Raw genomic sequence first — 6,564 nt, 5'->3', positions numbered from 1 at the left:
ATGTGACAGACAGAGGCGGTGTCCCTGGGGGTAGCTTCTTCCGTAGCTTGTGTTGAAGCTGCTGAAGAAACTTCTGTCGTTTCAGTTGTCGCTGTAGTTATACCTGTTGGCACCATGGTTGTTGTTGCTTGTGTGGTGCTGGGAGAAGGTGACGATGTAGTGCTCTCTGGTGGTATGATAGGACTCATCGTCGTTCCGGTGGGTGTGCTTGACGTGGAAATTTCAGTCGGGGTAGTTTTCGTTATTCCAGCTGTATTAGTAGGCGAAGGTTGAGTGTTGGACGATGTTGTTGTTCGCATTGTCGTTGCTGGGGCAGTACTTGCAGTATAACTCACTGACGCTCCAGCTATCGTTGTTTCAGTACTTGTAGAAGCCTTGCCTGTTATTTCCGGCATGCCAGAAGTAACTGTTACTGTACTTGATGGAGGCGTTGTTGCACTTGTTGTCATTGTCGTGCTAGTTTGCGAAGTTCCGGCAGACGGTGGTGGTGTGGTGGCCTCCGTGGTTGGTGTCGAGGTCGTCGTGATTTCTATTGTACTTGTGAGAGAACTTTCTGTCATATCAGCAGTGGTTGCTCTTGCCGTAGTTAGAGCTGGATTGGTGGTGCTAGCCGTCGTCGATGTGACAGACACGGACGGTGTCTCTGGGGTAGCTCCTGCCGTAGCTGGTGTTGTAGTTGCTGTGGCACCTTCTGTCGTTACAGTTGTCGCTGTAGTTATACCTGTCGGCACCCACGGTTGTTGTTGATGCTTGTGTGGTGCTGCGAGAAGGTGACGATGTGGTGCTCTCTGGTGGTATGATAGGACTCGTCGTCGTTCCGATGGGTGTGTTTGACGTGGAAATTTCATCCGGGCTAGTTGTCGTTATTCCTGCTGTATTAGTAGGTGAAGATGGGGTGTTAGATGGTGTTGTTTGTCCCATTGTCGTTCCTGGGACTGTACTTGCAGTATAACTCACTGACGCTCCAGCTGTCGTTGATTCAGGATTTGTAGAAGTCGTGCCAGTTATTGCCGTCGTGCCAGAAGTAACTGTTGCTGTACTTGTTGGAGGCGTTGTTGCACTTGTTGTCATTGTTTTACTACTTGGCGAAGTTGTTGTGCTTGTCGTGGCTGTTCCGGCAGACGTTGGTGGTGTGGTGCCCTCCGTGGCTGGTGTCGAGGTCATCGTCATTTCTGTTGTACTTGTGACAGAACTTTCTGTCATACCAGCGGTGGTTGCTCCTGCCGTAGTTAGAGCTGTATTGGTTGCGACAGCCGTCGTCGATGCGACAGACACAGACGGTGTCCCTGGGGTAGCTTCTTCCGTAGCTATTGTTGAAGCTGCTGGAAAAACTTCGGCCGTTTCAGTTGTCGCTTGTAATTATACCTGTTGGCACCATGGTGTTGCTTGTGTGGTGCTACGAGAAGGTGACGATGTAGTGCTCTCTGCTGGCATGGTAAGGACCGACCGTCGTTGCGGTGGATGTGCTTGACGTGGAAATTTCAGTCGGGCCAGCTGTCGTTTTTTCCTGCTGTATTAGTACGCGAAGGTGGGGTGTTAGATGGTGTTGTTCGTCGCATTGTTGTTCCTGAAGCTGTACTTGCCGGATTACTTCGCATCGTTTCAGCTGTCGTTGATTCAGTACTTGTGAATGCTGTTACTGTTATTTCCGTCGTGCCAGATGTGTCTGTTGTGGTATTTGCTGCAGGCGTTGTTGCACTTGCTGTCATTGTCTCACTAGTTGGTGACGTTGTTGCGCTTGTCGTTGCTGTTCCGGCAGACGGTGGTGTTGTAGTGTCCTCTGTCCTTGGTGTGGAAGTCATCGTCATTTCTATTGTTGTACTTGTGACGGAAATTTCTGTCATACCAGCGGTGGTTGCTCCTGCCGTAGTTAGAGCTGTATTGGTTGAGCCAGCCTTCGTCGATTTGACAGAAACAGACGGTGTCCCTGGGGTGGCTTCTTCCGTAGCTATTGTTGAAGCTGCTGGAGAAACTTCTGTTGTTTCAGTTGTCGCTGTAGTTATACCTGTTGGCACCATGGCTGTTGTTGCTTGTGTGGTGCTACAAGAAGGTGACGAAGTAGTGCTCTCTGGTGGTGAAATAGGACTCATCGACGTTCCGGTGGGTGTGCTTGGCGTGGAAATTTCAGTCGGGCTAGTTGTCGTTATTCCAGGTGAATTAGTAGGCGAAGGTTGGGTGTTGGATGGTTTTGTTGGTCCCATTGTCGTTGATTGGGCTGTACTTGCCGGGGTAACTCAATGACGCTCCAGCTGTCGTTGATTCAGTATTTGTAGAAGCCGGGCCAGCTATTGCCGTCGTGCCAGAAGCAGCTGTTGCTTGTACTTGTTGGAGGCGTTGTTGCACTTGCTGTCTTTGTTGTACTAGATGGCAAAGTTGTTGTGCTTGACGTGGCTGTTCCGGCAGACGGTGGTGATGTGGTGCCTTCCGTCGGTGGTGTCGAGGTCATCGTCATTTTCTGTTGTTGTACTTGTGACAGAAATTTCTGTCATACCAGCGGTGGTTGCTCCTGGCGTAGTTACGTCCGTATTGGTAGTTCCAGCACTCATTGATGTGACAGACACAAACGGTGTCCCTGGCGTACTTCCTGCCGTATCTGTTGTTGTAGTTGCTGTAACACCTTCTGTCGTTTCACTTGTCGCTGTAGTGATACCTGTCGGCACCACGGTTCTTGTTGTTGCTTGTGTGGTGCTAAGAGAAGGTGACGATGTAGTGCTCTCTGCTGATATGATAGGACCCATTGTCGTTGCGGTGGATGTGCTCGACGTGGAAATTTCAGTCGGGCTAGCTGTCGTTGTTCCTGCTGTATTAGTAGGCGAAGGTGGGGTGTTAGATGTTGTTGGTCCCATTGTCGTTGCTTGGGCTGTACTTGCCGTATAACTCACTGACGGTCCAGCTGTTGTTGATTCAGTGCTTGTGGAAGCCGGGCCAGTTATTGCGGTCGTGCCGGAAGTAAGTAACTGTTGCTGTACTTGCTGGAGGCCTTGTTGCACTTGTTGTCATTGTCGTAGTATTTGGCGAAGTTGTTGTGCTTGTCGTGGCTGCTCCGGACGACGGTGGTGATGTGGTGCCCTCTGTCGTTGGTGTCGAGGTCATCGTCATTTCTGTTGTTGTACTTGTGACAAAACTTTCTGTCATATCAGCGGTGGTTCCTCGTGCCGTAGTTAGAGCTTTATTGGTTGTGCCAGCCGTCGTCGATGTCACAGACACAGACGGTGTCTCTGGGGTAGCTCCCGTCGTAGCTGGTGTTATAGTTGCCGTAGCACCTTCTGTCGTTTCAGGTTCTCGCTGTAGTTGTACCTGTCGGAAACACGTTTGCTGTTGTTGCCTGTGTGGTGCTGCGAGAAGGTGACGATTGTAGTGCTCTCTGGTGGTGTGATAGGACTCGTTGTTCCGGTGGGTGTGCTTGACGTGGAAATTTCAGTCGGGGGTAGTTGTCGTTATTCCAGCTGTATTAGTAGGCGAAGGTTGAGTGTTGGATGGCGTTGTTGGTCCCATTGTGGTTGCTGGGGCTGTACTTGCAGTATACTCACTGACGCTCCAGCTATCGTTGTTTCAGTACTTGTAGAAGCCGAGCCAGGTATTCCCGGCATGCCAGAAGTAACTGTTCTGTACTTGTTGGAGAGGTTGTTGCACTTGTTGTCATTGTCGTGCTAGTTTGCGAAGTTCCGGCAGACGGTGCTGGTGTGGGTGGCCTCCGTGGTTGGTGTCGAGGGTCATCGTGATTTCTATTGTACTTGTGAGAGAACTTTCTGTCATATCAGCGGTGGTTGCTCCTGCCGTAGTTAGAGCTGATTGGTGGTGCCAGCCGTCGTCGATTGTGACAGACACAGACGGTGTCTCTGGGGTAGCTCCATGCCGGCTAGCTGATGCTGTAGTTGACTGTGGTACCTTATGTCGCTACGGTTGTCGCTGTAGTTATACCTGTCGGCACAACGGTTCGTGTTGTTGCTTGTGTGGTGGCTCCCAGAAGGTGACGATGTAGTGCTCTCTGGTGGTAAAATAGGACTCATCGTCGTTCCGGTGGGTGTGCTTGGCGTGGAAATTCCAGTCGGGCTAGTTGTCGTTATTCTAGCTGTATTACTAGGCGAAGGTTGGGTGTTGGATGGTGTTGTTGGTCCCATTGTCCTTGCTGGGGCTGTACTTGCCGTATAACTTGCTGACGCTCCAGCTGTCGTTGATTCAGTATTTGTAGAAGCCGGCCCAGTTATTGCCGTCGTGCCAGAAGTAACTGTTGCTGTTTTTGTTGGAGGCGTTGTTGCACTTGTTGTCATTGTTGTACTAGATTGGAAAGTGGTTGTGCTGGTCGGGCTGTTCCGGCAGACGGTGGTGGTGTGGTGCCCTCCGGCGTTGGTCGAGGTCATCGTCATTTCTATTGTACTTGTGACAGAACTTTCTGTCATATCAGCGGTGGTTGCTCCTGCGGTAGTTAGAGCTGTATTGGTTGTGCCAGCCGTCGTCGATGTCACAAAAACAGACGGTGTCTCTGGGGTACTCCTGCCGTAGCTGTTGTTGTAGTTGCTGTAGCACCTTCTGTCGTTTCAGTTCTCGCTGTAGTTATACCTGTCGGCAACAAGGTTGTGTTGTTGCCTGTGTGGTGCTGCGAGAAGGTGACGATGTAGTGCTCTCTGGTGGTATGATAGGACTCGTCGTTGTTCGTCCGGTGGGTGTGCTTGACGTGGAAATTTCAGCCGGGCTAGTTGTCGTTATTCCTGCTGTATTAGTAGGCGAAGGTGGTGTTAGATGGTGTTGTTGGTCCCATTGTCGTTCCTGGGACTGTACTTGCAGTAGAACTCACTGACGCTCCAGCTGTCGTTGAATGAGTATTTGTAGAAGCCGTGCCAGTTATTGCCGTCGTGCCAGAAGTAACTGTTGCTGTACTTGTTGGAGGCGTTGTTGCACTTGTCTCATTGTCGTGCTAGTCAGCGAAGTTATTGTGCTGGTCGGGCTGTTCCGGCAGACGGTGGTGGTGTGGTGCCCTCCGGCGTTGGTGTCGAGGTCATCGTCATTTCTATTGTACTTGTGACAGAACTTTCAGTCATATCAGCGGTGGTTGCCCCTGCCGTAGTTAGAGCTTTATTGGTTGTGCCAACCGTCGTCGATGACAGACACAGACGGTGTCCTGGGGTAGCTCCTGTCGTAGCTGGTGTTGTAGTTGCCGTAGCACCTTCTGGTCGTTTCAGTTCTCGCTGTAGTTATACCTGTTGGTACCACGGTTGTTGTTGTCGCTTGTGTGGTGCTGGGAGAAGATGACGATGCATTGCTCTCTGGTGGTTGATAGGACTCATCGTCGTTCCGGTGGGTGTGCTTGACATGAAATTTCAGTCGGGGTAGTTGTCGTTATTCCAGCTGTATTAGTAGGCGAAGTTTGAGTGTTGGATGGTGTTGTTGGTCTCATTGTTGCTGGGCTGTACTTGCAGTATGACTCACTGACGCTCCAGCTATCGTTGTTTCAGTACTTGTGGAAGCCGAGCCAGTTATTCCCATGCCAGAAGTAACTGTTACTGTCTGTACTTGTTGGAGGCGTTGTGCACTTGTTGTCATTGTCGTGCTAGTTTGCGAAGTTCCGGCAGACGGTGCTGGTGTGGTGGCCTCCGTGGTTGGTGTCGAGGTCATCGTCATTTCTATTGTACCTGTGACAGAAATTTCTGTCATACCAGCGGTGGTTTCTCTTGGCGTAGCTAGAGCCGTATTGGTGCCAGTCGTCTCATTGTGACAGACACAAACGGTGTCCCTGGTGTACTCCCTGCCGTAGCTATTGTTGTAGTTGCTGTGGCACCTTCTGTCGTTACGTTGTCGCTGTAGTTATGCCTGTCGGCACACGGTTCTTGTTGTTGCTTGTGTGGTGCTACCAGAAGGTGACGATGTAGTGCTCTCTGGTGGTATGATAGGACTCATCGTCGCTCCGTTGGGTGTGCTTGACGTGGAAATTCAGTCGGTCTAGCTGTCGTGATTCCAGCTGTATAAGTAGGCGAAGGTTGAGTGTTGGACTGTGTTGTTGGTCCCATTGTCGTGGCTGGGCCTGTACTTGCCGTATAACTCACTGACGTTCCAGCTGTCGTTGTTTCAGTACTTGTAGAAGCCGGGCCAGTTATTGCCGTCGTGCCAGAAGTAACTGTTGCTGTATTTGTTGGAGGCGTTGTTGCACTCGTTGTCATTGTCGTACTACTTGACGAAGTTGTTGTGCTTTTGTGGCTGTTTCGGATGAATGGTGATGTGGTGCCTCTGCCGTTGGTGCAGAGGTCATCGTCATTTTTATTGTTGTACTTGTGACAAAACTTTCTGTCATACTAGCGGTGGTCTCTGCCGCAGTTAGAGCTGTATTTGGTTGCCAGCCGTCGTCGATGTGACGGACACAGACGGTGTCCCTGGGGTAGCTTCTTTCGTAGCTGTTGTTGAAGGTGCTGGAGAAATTTCTGTCGTTTCAGTTGTCGCTGTTTATACCCGGTGGCACCATGGATGTTGTTGCTTGTGTGGTGCTACGAAAAGGTCGATGTAGTGCTCTCTGGTGGTAGAATAGGACTGATCGTCGTTCCGGTGGGTGTGCTTGACGTGGAAGTTTCAGTC

This window comes from Pollicipes pollicipes, unplaced genomic scaffold (genome assembly GCF_011947565.3).
Source record: "Pollicipes pollicipes isolate AB1234 unplaced genomic scaffold, Ppol_2.1 Scaffold_7261;HRSCAF=8764_pilon_pilon_pilon, whole genome shotgun sequence".
Classification (NCBI taxonomy): domain Eukaryota; kingdom Metazoa; phylum Arthropoda; class Thecostraca; order Pollicipedomorpha; family Pollicipedidae; genus Pollicipes; species Pollicipes pollicipes.
The sequence above is the reverse complement of the archived record's forward strand: the minus strand, read 5'-3'. Positions refer to the sequence as shown.